Source organism: Euprymna scolopes, unplaced genomic scaffold, assembly GCF_053919585.1.
Source record: "Euprymna scolopes isolate OS-2025 unplaced genomic scaffold, ASM5391958v1 sca1, whole genome shotgun sequence".
NCBI classification, from domain to species: Eukaryota; Metazoa; Mollusca; class Cephalopoda; order Sepiida; family Sepiolidae; genus Euprymna; species Euprymna scolopes.
The window spans coordinates 2,450,306-2,462,805 of NW_027633102.1; the positions used below are offsets into that span (position 1 = coordinate 2,450,306).

Consider the following 12,500-nt stretch of genomic DNA (forward strand, 5'->3'; position numbering starts at 1 on the left):
CCGCCCGCCGCCACCCCGACCCCGGAGCGAAGCACCCCGCAGAAAAGCCGCTTGAACCGCCGCCGCCAGAAAGACGACCCCCGCCGACGGTCCCCCGCCGTTTTTGGTCGACGCCACACTCCTGCCGCCCGACGGCGGACTCCCACCCGTATCGCTCTCCGACCCGCAACACACGCTCGCTTGACCGCGACCGCTTGACCGGAACACGCCGCCGCACAACGGACCGCCGCGGCCCCTATGCCTTCGCCGCAAAGCGCGAACGGAGCGAACGCTACAGCCCCGTACCGGTTCCTCGCTTCGCGCGGGCACGGCCCGACCGACCCGGTCCTCGGAGCCAATCCTTCTTCCGAAGGTACGGATCCATTTTGCCGACTTCCCTTACCTACATTGATGCCATCGACGAGAGGCTGTACACCTTGGAGACCTGCTGCGGATGGTGGGTACGGACCGACTCGAGAGCTGCGAAAACCGGACCCGGATTTTCCAGGGCCGCCGAAAGCGCACCGGACGCCGCCCGAGCCGCGGCGCTCTACAGGTACCTTTTCCGTATCTCCGGACGAGCCGATTCCACGGACATGGTCCTTTACGAAGAAGAGAGAACTCTTCCCGGGGCTCCCGGCGACGTCTCCGGGCTCGCTTGCGTCACCGCGGTTTCGCCCGGGAAGCGACGGGCGCCGCCGACATCGCTGCCGACAGCGTCGCCACCCCCGGGCCCTCTCCGAGTCCGGGTTCGGGAATATTAACCCGATTCCCTTTCGACGGGAGGCCGGCCGCTTTTTTTTTGTTTGGGCTTTTGATTCGATTCGATTCGATTCGCTTTCCTTTCACCTTTCATAACGGATCCGGCGCCTTTCGGGAAGACTTTCGCCCGCGTCTTAGGACCGACTGACCCGTGCTCGACCGCCGTTGGCACGGAACCCTTCTCCACTTCGGTCTTCGAAGGTCTCGTTCGAATATTTGCTACTACCACCGAGATCTGCACCCGCGGTCGGCTCCACCCGGGCTCGCGCCCTAGGCTTCCGTGCTCGCCGCGGCGCCCTCCTACTCGTCGCGGCATCGTTTCGGCGCGAAAGTTCATCGCTCCTCGCCGCGACGGTCCGGCATCGGTCCGTCGCTCCAGCGCCATCCATTTTCGGGGCCGGTCGATTCGGCAGGTGAGTTGTTACACACTCCTTAGCGGATTCCGACTTCCGTGGCCACCGTCCTGCTGTCTATATCGACCGACACCCTTTCGGGGATCTCATGGGCGTCGCGTTAGGCACCTTAGCCGGACGTTTGGTTCATCCCACAGCGCCAGTTCTGCTTACCAAAAGTGGCCCACTTGGCACTCGCATTCGAGGTGACCAACCGCCCAGCGAAGCGTGCTGGCGGCGGCGGCCGGATGGGTCGGCTCCGTCGTTCGGGAGAGTCGGCCCGTTCCACCCGTTCCGAGTTCGAGAGTAGGTCGAGGCCGTGAACGGCCCCGGGGCCTCCAATCGTTCGCTTTACCGGATGGAATTGCGACGATCGAGCGCCAGCTATCCTGAGGGAAACTTCGGAGGGAACCAGCTACTAGACGGCTCGATTGGTCTTTCGCCCCTACACCCGGTTCCGACGATCGATTTGCACGTCAGAGGCGCTTCGGACTTCCACCAGAGTTTCCTCTGGCTTCATCCCGACCGGGCGTGGATCGCCATCTTTCGGGTCCCTGGTCGCTCGCTACGCCAGAGTCGGCCGAGTCGTACTCGGAAAAAGGGGAAACCGACCCGGGGGTGATGCGCCCGCGCGCAGCGCCTAAACTCGACGACAAAATAGGACTAGTTCAAGCCGCGGGATCTCACCGATGGGCGGAAGGAGGATATGGAAGCTGGCGCCCGGCAATTCCCCTTTTTGGATGATGCGCCGGTCCCCTCTCGGGGAGGAGGGAAAAACAACCGCACGTCAGCCACGAGCCTTCCCTCTCCTATCTCTCTCGGGAAGAGAGAAAAAAGGAAAAGTTGCGGGCACCGCAGCAGCGACGGCGGAAGGCCGAAAACGCCGCGCCGGCGGGATCGGGCACGGCTCGGAGGCGGGTGAGGCGAGGAGAAGACGACGGCACGAGACCGACGACACCCCCCGACGACCCCCGGACGACTTTGCCACGACACCTCTCCCGATCGACGCCCTCCTACACGCTCTCTCGCTTTCGCTTCGCCTTCGGGGTTAGTCAGAGGTGGCCCCTACGACTCGCGAACGGCCAGGACTCCTCGGTCCGTGTTTCAAGACGGGTCGGGTGGGTTGCCGATGCACGTCGCTGACCCGGGGTGGCGGGCGGCTCGAGTAAAAAAGCGTCGCCGAGCGACCTCTCCGGAAACGGAAACGGGCGCGGGCGGGGTTGCCCCCGACAAGAACCCGAAACGTCGGCGAGGTGCGTGACGGCGAGGCCGCGCCAGTCCTATCCCGCCTCTCATCGCGCACGCGCCCGAGACGGTGGGGCGCCTAAGGAGCGACACACAGAGTGCGTCGCCCGCACGCGACTTCCGGCGGGATCAAAACGGACCGGCTCGCCACGTGTAACGGATCGTGTCAGATTTCCTCCGTTCCCGGCAGAAAGGGGCAGTTACGTTCGCGGGCCCGACGGCCGGTGGCCCCCGACTTCACAAGGTGGGAAGACGGGGGTTTTCAGGGTGATGAAACGCCTGCCGCCTACGGAAAAAAACCCGCGTGTTCGACCTGCACGCCGGGAACGGGTCGCGACGACGGACCGGAGGGGAAGTGCGTCCGGTGCCGGCCGCGCGGAGGTCGCGCCGAAGCGCCCGCGCCATGATTACGCCGAGCGATGATGAAGGGGACGGGTGCAGCGGAGTCGCGCGCGGAGGGAGCAGGAGGAAAGAAGAAGCGGCGGCGACGGATGCGGCGGGTTAGGGCCCGGCGGCAGCAGCGATCGAGAGGACGAGTCCCCTCCGTCGCAGCCAACCGACGCAGCCACCTACCGACGCCGCGGTCGTCACCACGTTTCCCTTCCCGCTATCCACGCGGCCCGTCTCCTTCGTCGGCGACGCGGGCACAAAAGCTGGAACCGCGGGGAACGAGTCCCCCGCGGACACGACGAACGACGACCTGTGCCGCGACGGCCTCTCTTTCAAGAACACACATCGAGTTTGGGCTCGAGCCTAGGCAGCACCGGACTGAGTCCCCCCGCGATCGCGGTGAGCGGTCCCACCCGTTTACCCCTGGGCGGTTTCACGTTCTCTTGAACTCTCTCTCCAAAGTTCTTTTCAACTTTCCCTCACGGTACTTGTCGACTATCGGACTCGTCCCGGTATTTAGCCTTGGATGGAGCTTACCACCCGATTTGGGCTGCGTTCCCAAGCAACCCGACTCTCGGATCGAAGGCCGTCGCTCGCCGTCCGCACCGAATGGGCCTGGCACCCGCCGCGGGCGGCCCCGATCGAGGGAACTCCGAACTATGCGAGACGAAAACGAACGGCTGCCTTCGACCCATGCGCCACACGTCCCGAAGCCTTTAACTTGCGACGGGATTCGGCGTTGGGCTTCTCCCGGTTCACTCGCCGTTACTAAGGGAATCCCGGTTGGTTTCTTTTCCTCCGCTTAGCGATATGCTTAAGTTCAGCGGGTCGTCTCGTCCGAGCCGAGGGCGGCGGTTTTTAGTAGAGTGTGGTGTTTGGAGGAGAGGAATCTCGATCGGTACCCTCCGTGTGACGACGGCTGGCCGATATAGCGCCCGTCCGACCGAAAATGAAGAAGCCAACAATTAAAAAAAAGCGTGGGTCCTCCCCATCCGACGTTGCGTTGCCTACGACGCGGCCACCTTTTTACGGTGCGACGGCCGTGCTCGTCGCGCTGCTCGAGGCGTCGCTGAGAGACACCTTCATGAGGCAGAGAGCGAGACGAGCAGGCGGCGCTTACGTCGGCAGTCGGTTAGGTCGGTACTTTTTTTTTGGTCTCCCTTCGGCTGCTTTCGGACAGACTCCTCCTGCTCCTCCTCCACAGTGTTTCTTCACGCGGTCGAAAAGGGAAAAGACTCCGCGGTCTGCCAGCGGGAGACGAAGGAGGAGGCCGGAGAGGGTTTTAAAAAAAAAAAAGACATTGAAAGGAGTCAATTCTTTTTTTATTTTTCTTCCCCCTCGTCACTCGCTCCTGCGACGTCCCGGTTACCACCGTGCCGAGGACCGGGCGGGCACGGGGACGGCAAGATGTCGTTTCGTTAACGGAGAAAGACATGTAACGTTCCGCCTCTCGACCGGACGTGGCCCCGAGACAAGGGATCTCGGGGCCGCAATGTGCGTTCGAGGTGTCGATGTTCACTGAGTCCTGCAATTCGCATCAGTTATCGCGGCTGGCCGCGCTCTTCATCGACGGACGAGCCGAGTGATCCCCCGTCCAGGGTTCAGCACTTGGTTTTTTTATATTAGTTTTTGTTTATATAGATTTAGTAGTGTGCGAGGAGGTCTGTGCGAGGAGGCGTGACGGCATTGCAATGTCGCGAGTAGTTTGTTTTTTTAGCTAGCGGCGGTGGCACAGCGGCTGCAAAAAAACAAAAAAAACGATAAAGCGGCGACAAGGCAAAGAAGAAGCGGCCATCACTTGCGGTGGGCGAAAAAACAAACAGGTGGTAAGACGCGGAAGCAAGCAAGAAGAGCTGGGGCTTTAAAAACCTCCGCGTCACCACAAATCTATCTCTCGCTCCGCCTTTTATAGGTTTGTTTGCGCGCATTCGAGGCGTTGACGCCGACAGACAGAGGAGGTAGGCCGGAAAACAACAAACCAGTCTCGAACGGGAAAACGGTAATGATCCTTCCGCAGGTTCACCTACGGAAACCTTGTTACGACTTTTACTTCCTCTAAACGATCGGGTTCGGTCGTCTTCTCCAGGCATCGAACGCCGAGGCGTAGATGCACGAGTGTCGTGACGGACACGTCGCGCACTGCCCGGCGGCGTCGTCGGCCAGATCCGAGGACCTCACCGGACCGTTCGATCGGTAGTAGCGACGGGCGGTGTGTACAAAGGGCAGGGACGTGATCGACGCGGGCTGTTGACCCGCGCCTACCGGGAATTCCTCGTTCACGGGGTTGGTTACAGGCCCCGATCCCTATCACGGGAGGTGGTTCAGAGGTTTCCCAACCCTCTCGGGCCGGGGCGAAGTCCCCGCTGATACCTCCAGTGTAGCGCGCGTGCGGCCCCGGACATCTAAGGGCATCACAGACCTGTTATCGCTCCGCCTCGTGTGGCTTTCTGCCACCCGTCCCTCTAAGAAGTGCGTGAGAAAACCGACCCGGACCCGAGCGCCACGGAGGACGCCGAGCCCGCCGTAAAAATCACTGACATCGGCGCACTAGTTAGCAGGCCGGAGTCTCGTTCGTTATCGGAATCAACCAGACGGATCGCTCCACCAACTAAGAACGGCCATGCACCACCACCCACCGAATCGAGAAAGAGCTATCGATCTGTCAATCCTACCGGTGTCCGGACCGGGTGAGTTTTCCCGTGTTGAGTCAAATTAAGCCGCAGGCTCCACTCCTGGTGGTGCCCTTCCGTCAATTCCTTTAAGTTTCAGCTTTGCAACCATACTCCCCCCGGAACCGAACTCTGGTTTCCCGCAGGCTACCCGCCGGGTCATGGAAGCGAACGCCGGCGGATCGCCGGTCGGCATCGTTTACGGTCGGAACTACGACGGTATCTGATCGTCTTCGAACCTCCGACTTTCGCTCTTGATCGAGGAAAACGTGCTTGCCACACGCCATCGCTGCAGTTCGTCTTGCGACGATCCAAGAATTTCACCTCTAACGTCGCAATACGAGTGGCCCCGACCGCTCCCTTCGATCATTGCCTCGCCGTAGACGGAGACCGACAGACGTAGACGAGGCCCTCTTCCATCATTCCATGCTTATCGTATGCAAGCTTGAACAGCCCGCTCTGAGCACTCTAATTTTTTCAAAGTGAACGTACCGGCCGCCGCGGACACTCGGTTAAGAGCACCCTTGGAGGAGAAACCGCCGACCGCAACACGCGCGCAGACAAGACACGAAGCAGGGACTCGGAGCGGACCGGGGGGTTCAAAAAAAAAGAGGAACGCGCGGAAAGGGAGAGGGAGAGAAGCGCGGGGGTCAGAGTGCGGGGATGCGAATGAACGCACCCAAACACACACACGTAGCACCCCCCCGTTAGACTACTCCCGGAACCGAACCGACGACCACTTGTTTTTTTTTTCCCGGATCCCGATCACGACCTCCTCGTCCACCTCGCCGGCAGGACCGCGTGGCGGGTATGCTAGCGGTTGACACCGGCGGAAAGGGCCGGGAATGCGAACGGACGACCAAAGTCAACGACGGACGATGGCGCCGCCGCCCCGGGGCCGCTTGCGCGACCACGAACCCGAGTTCGGACTACGAGCTTTTTAACCGCAACAACTTTAATATACGCTACCGGAGCTGGAATTACCGCGGCTGCTGGCACCAGACTTGCCCTCCGGTTGGTCCTCGTTAACGGATTTGAAGTGTACTCATTCCGATCGCGGGGCCTCGACAGAGTCCCGCGTCGTTATTTTTCGTCACTACCTCCCCGTGCCGGGAGTGGGTAATTTGCGCGCCTGCTGCCTTCCTTGGATGTGGTAGCCGTTTCGCATGCTCCCTCTCCGGAATCGAACCCCGATTCCCCGTTACCCGTAGTAACCACGGTAGGCACTTAACCGACCGTCGACAGTTGATAGGGCGGACCCTCGAGACCCGTCGCCGGGCGTGAAAGCTCGTGCGATCGACCAGTGAGTTATCCAGAGTCACCAAAGCGGAGCGCGCCGCCCTATGAGCCCCGCCACCGAACGGACCCGCGAGCGGGAACGCCGACGACGGGAGGACGGAATGACGCGCATCGGTCTCAGTCTAATATGTAGCGCCGCGACCCGGAACGGCCGACGCGGGTGCCAGCGCGCGAGGCGTGGCGACGACGGCGCGCCGACCGATCGCGGCCTGTGTCACATGTATTAGCTCTAGAATTGCCACAGTTATCCATCGCCTCCGAGGAGGAATACGGTCCCGAGGATTAGGTCCGGTTCCTGAGCCATTCGCGGTTTCGCCCGTTCTAATGCGTGGCGTGAACTTACACTTGCATGGCTTAAGCTTTGAGACAAGCATATGACTACTGGCAGGATCAACCAGGTATCGTTGGAATTTGGGACTTTGTTTCGACAGAACGACAGACCGACCGACCGACCGACCGACATAAGACAGACAACTACAACGACGGGCACGTGTTTATTTATTTTTCGAGGGGGTTCGCCGTCAGAAGAAGCGCGCTGCCCGCGCTGATGGCCTCTTTTTTGTTTCTCCCCTGACTTGGACCGAGACCGAGACTCAAAGAACGAAAGCGACCAACGTCGACAACAACAACGACAACGGCACCCTTGACAGCGATACATACGACAAACGACAAGCAGCACGACGGCAGTGCACACGGACATCGAGGGTCAAGGTGCAGACTGAACTCGCCGAGGTCGTCGTCATCGTGGTCGCCATCGATTCCGTCTCGTCGTCGTCGTCGTCAACGTCCACGTCACAGCCGGCCGAGAAGAGAGAACAGACGACAGCGTCGACAACAACAACATCGACAACGGCACCCTTGACAGCGATACATACGACAAACGACAAACAGCACGACGGCAGTGCACACGGACATCGGAGGTCAAGGTGCAGACTGGAATCGTCGAGGTCGTCGTCATCGTGGTCGCCATCGATGCCGTCTCGTCGTCGTCGTCGTCGTCTTCGTCGTCGTCGTCGTCATCAACGTACCAACCGACCGAGACGAGAGAGCAAGCAACAACGTCGACAACAACAACGACAACGGCACCCTTGACAGCGATACATACGACAAACGACAAACAGCACGACGGCAGTGCACACGGACATCGGAGGTCAAGGTGCAGACTGAACTCGTCGAGGTCGTCGTCATCGTGGTCGCCATCGATGCCGTCTCGTCGTCGTCGTCGTCTCCGTCGTCGTCGTCGTCGTCGCCAACGTCAACGTCAACATCACAGCCGTCATCGGGGAGGAGCTGGACCAGGGCAGCGGCGGCGTAAATTTTCCCGTCACCTTCGTCGTCGCCTTCGTCGACCGACCGACCGACCGGCGTCGTGTTCGTGCTCGGAAAACCGAGGAGAGACAACGTGCACATGGCGCGTTCTCGCAAGCGGCTCCTCGGTCCGATTTTTTTGGGCGGCTTTTTCGAGCTTTTTTTTTTTTTTCTCACCCTTTCGTCCGTGCGACGGCGAACGTTAGGGGAAAAAAAAAAAAAAAAAAAAAACGACAACAACGCGGCGGACCGGGCGAACAACATCGTCGACACACACGACATTGACGACCGGTCCCCCTTTTCACAATCGCATCGAGATAAAAACGAACGAGTCCGATTCGAGCACCGAGTCGCGAGCGGGAGGACTGTCGGTGCAAGTATCGATCACTGACGTGAGCGCTTCGCCGGACAGAGGATGGCTCATCCGGCAGCCGTGCAAATCGACGGTATGGGAAGAACGAACAAGAAGAGCAACGACTTGATCGGCGGCTTGGGAACTGCGGACGGTGAAAACGGGTTAATCGACTGCGACCACGACTGCTCGATCGATCTTCTTTGGCGCTAACAAAGGTGGAGGTGGCGCAAGAAGGGACTAGCGCTATCACCGTCCACGTATCAGAAGATGCGGCGGCAGACGTCGACGCTTATGCGTTGTCGGACGAGAAGTCGCTGCAGCACGTGTACCGCGAGCGGGACGTCCAAGGTTTTGCCAGACGGAAAGAAATCGGGTGTCAGCGAACGTTCACACGGCTGTGAGATCGGACGCTGACAGGAGTAGGAGGCGGCAGGCAGGCGGCGGTTACGGCGGCGGCGCCTGCTGCTGCTCATCCTCCTGTTTGCTGCGGCGACTTCCAGGACGGGAGAGCATCGAACAACGTACGTATGGTTACAAGGGGATCAGGATCTACATAGTGCATCCCCCGCGGCTATTTTTGTTTGTTTGTTCGCTCGTTCGTTAATTCGTTCGTTCGTTCGTTCGTTCGTTACAATGTACGTTTTTCCGTTCGACGGCGGCAGAGAGCGGCGGCGTTTCTCCCTAATCCGGAGGATTTATCGGTCGCACAGCGATGGGTCGTTCGGCCGATCATCGAAAGATTCGCAGGTAGTGGTTGAATGGCAGAACGGCAGCAACAACAGCGGCGGCTGAGAGCGGCGAACGCTGAGGCGGAAGCAGAAGCTGCAGCAAACGTATCGGCTAAACATGGTGGACATAGATATGGCTGACGACGCGGGTACCACGACGACTATGGAACCAGGAAAAGGAGCCGTTAGTTGTTCCAACATATCGTTCGACACGTCGAGCAGCCCTAGGTCCACGGAGAAGCACACACACGTACCACGTATTATAACCTAACGACGATGAGCGGGCGCACGGTTGGCAGGAACGAAGGCGGCGGATCAAAACAAGTTGGAGCGCGGCGACAGCGATAACGGTGACAGCCCTAGGCGGCGGAGATGCCACTTTCTGACGCCTTTGCGACAAGCCCGTAGAGACGTTCCGGACCACCACGAGGCAAAGAGTCGCTGCTCCGACGAACCGACACACCAAAGTGTGCTTCCTACCGAACATGTTTTATAAAACTTTCAAACTGGAAAACCCCAGAAATGGTGTTGGTATTCGTCCAGACCCACCTCCGACACCTGAAAATGGTGGTCAAAAAAAACGTCGATTATACGAAGCGACATTTCTGGTCGGCGATTTTCCAGTTTTACGCCTACTGCCACATGGGGATGTCGGTAGGCGTCGCAAAGTGCCTTCTCGACGCCTAGGCACACCAGGACTTTGTCATTTTTTTCCCCCTCGACATTCCTGGTCCGGTCTATTCCGATTTTACACCTACCGCCATGTGGGGGTGGCAGTAGGCGTCGAAAAGTGCCTTCTCGACCGCTAGCGACACCACTACTTTATCGAGCTCTGGAGGCCCGCACACCGACCCGGGGGCCGCGGAGTCGACCCCGGGGGCCTCCTGGCGTCGCCGCCGCTCACTTGGACGCCTTCCGCAACCTGTGGTCCCGCTCGGGGCCGCCGGGAGCCTCGCCGACCTGACCGGTGTCGGTAGGCGTCTGGAAGCGCCCGGCCGACCTGGACGAGGTCCCCCTGGCCCCCGGGGGACACCCCTTAGTTGGATGGGGGTGCTGTCCCGGGCACACATGCAACCCGCGGCCGCCTACCGACAGCCCCCTTCGCTCGATCGCTACTCCTTTCCAACATATGTCGGAGAAGCCGGGCGGTTGTGAAACCCCAGAAATGGTGTTGGTATTCGTCCAGACCCACCTCCGACACCTGAAAATGGTGGTCAAAAAAAACGTCGATTATACGAAGCGACATTTCTGGTCGGCGATTTTCCAGTTTTGCGCCTACCGCCATGTGGGGGTGGCAGTAGGCGTCGAAAAGTGCCTTCTCGACCGCTAGCGACACCACTACTTTATCGAGCTCTGGAGGCCCGCACACCGACCCGGGGGCCGCGGAGTCGACCCCGGGGGCCTCCTGGCGTCGCCGCCGCTCACTTGGACGCCTTCCGCAACCTGTGGTCCCGCTCGGGGCCGCCGGGAGCCTCGCCGACCTGACCGGTGTCGGTAGGCGTCTGGAAGCGCCCGGCCGACCTGGACGAGGTCCCCCTGGCCCCCGGGGGACACCCCTTAGTTGGATGGGGGTGCTGTCCCGGGCACACATGCAACCCGCGGCCGCCTACCGACAGCCCCCTTCGCTCGATCGCTACTCCTTTCCAACATATGTCGGAGAAGCCGGGCGGTTGTGAAACCCCAGAAATGGTGTTGGTATTCGTCCAGACCCACCTCCGACACCTGAAAATGGTGGTCAAAAAAAACGTCGATTATACGAAGCGACATTTCTGGTCGGCGATTTTCCAGTTTTGCGCCTACCGCCATGTGGGGGTGGCAGTAGGCGTCGAAAAGTGCCTTCTCGACCGCTAGCGACACCACTACTTTATCGAGCTCTGGAGGCCCGCACACCGACCCGGGGGCCGCGGAGTCGACCCCGGGGGCCTCCTGGCGTCGCCGCCGCTCACTTGGACGCCTTCCGCAACCTGTGGTCCCGCTCGGGGCCGCCGGGAGCCTCGCCGACCTGACCGGTGTCGGTAGGCGTCTGGAAGCGCCCGGCCGACCTGGACGAGGTCCCCCTGGCCCCCGGGGGACACCCCTTAGTTGGATGGGGGTGCTGTCCCGGGCACACATGCAACCCGCGGCCGCCTACCGACAGCCCCCTTCGCTCGATCGCTACTCCTTTCCAACATATGTCGGAGAAGCCGGGCGGTTGTGAAACCCCAGAAATGGTGTTGGTATTCGTCCAGACCCACCTCCGACACCTGAAAATGGTGGTCAAAAAAAACGTCGATTATACGAAGCGACATTTCTGGTCGGCGATTTTCCAGTTTTGCGCCTACCGCCATGTGGGGGTGGCAGTAGGCGTCGAAAAGTGCCTTCTCGACCGCTAGCGACACCACTACTTTATCGAGCTCTGGAGGCCCGCACACCGACCCGGGGGCCGCGGAGTCGACCCCGGGGGCCTCCTGGCGTCGCCGCCGCTCACTTGGACGCCTTCCGCAACCTGTGGTCCCGCTCGGGGCCGCCGGGAGCCTCGCCGACCTGACCGGTGTCGGTAGGCGTCAGTCAAACTTGCTTAAGAGGCAAAGCCTCCTCACACCTTAAGAGAGTCACAGTTAGTCCCGCCGTTTACCCGTGGTCGTCGTCGGGGGTGCCGGTCGGTGTGTTTCGGCGTGTTTCTTTCTTACTTTAGCTCGCTCCTATAAGCTAACTCAGCAGCCCTGCTAAAATCAATTTATCATTATTTTCAATCTATCGAAAATCTTAATTTATTATTATTTTCCAACTATCGAAAATCTTAATAGAGTTGGGGTTTTTTGTTTGTTTTTTTTTTTAAATTCCATTGTAACAACAGACAGCCAGCCAGCAGCATGTGGTGTCGGTAGGCGTCTGGAAGCGCTTGAGGAGGCAGAGGAGTTGGCAAGCTCGCTAAACTGCCCGCTGGTGTGGTGGTGTCGGTAGAGGCGTCTTGAATATACCCGGTCGCTCGATCGACGACGACGACGGCTAGGTGGCCGAGGAGGAGGACTACCTACCTACCTACCTACCTACCTACCTAGCTAGCTAGCTAGCCGAATAGCCGTGGTAGTCGTCAGTCAAACTTGCTTAAGAGGCAAAGTCCCGCCGTTTACCCGTGGTCGTCGTCGGGGGTGCCGGTCGGTGTGTTTCGGCGTGTTTCTTTCTTACTTTAGCTCGCTCCTATAAGCTAACTCAGCAGCCCTGCTAAAATCAATTTATCATTATTTTCAATCTATCGAAAATCTTAATTTATTATTATTTTCCAACTATCGAAAATCTTAATAGAGTTGGGGTTTTTTGTTTGTTTTTTTTTTTAAATTCCATTGTAACAACAGACAGCCAGCCAGCAGCATGTGGTGTCGGTAGGCGTCTG

At 59.6% G+C, this 12,500-nt stretch overlaps 2 non-coding genes and 1 pseudogene across 2 annotated transcripts in view; all 3 read right to left on the bottom strand.

Moving 5' to 3' along the window:
• Positions 1-3,619, bottom strand: part of LOC145273126 (large subunit ribosomal RNA) — a 5,728-nt gene extending 2,109 nt beyond the window's left edge. Inside the window, exon 1 of the ribosomal RNA XR_013866159.1 lies at positions 1-3,619. This exon is cut by the window's left edge and continues 2,109 nt beyond it. This is a non-coding gene — a ribosomal RNA (large subunit ribosomal RNA).
• Positions 3,620-4,212: 593 nt separating this feature from the next.
• LOC145273234 (5.8S ribosomal RNA) lies at positions 4,213-4,370 on the bottom strand. The gene has a single exon (XR_013866260.1). It is a non-coding gene; the product is annotated as a 5.8S ribosomal RNA (ribosomal RNA).
• A 398-nt stretch (positions 4,371-4,768) lies between these two features.
• Positions 4,769-7,137, bottom strand: LOC145273508 (small subunit ribosomal RNA; annotated as a pseudogene).
• Between the last annotated feature and the right edge of the window lie 5,363 nt (positions 7,138-12,500).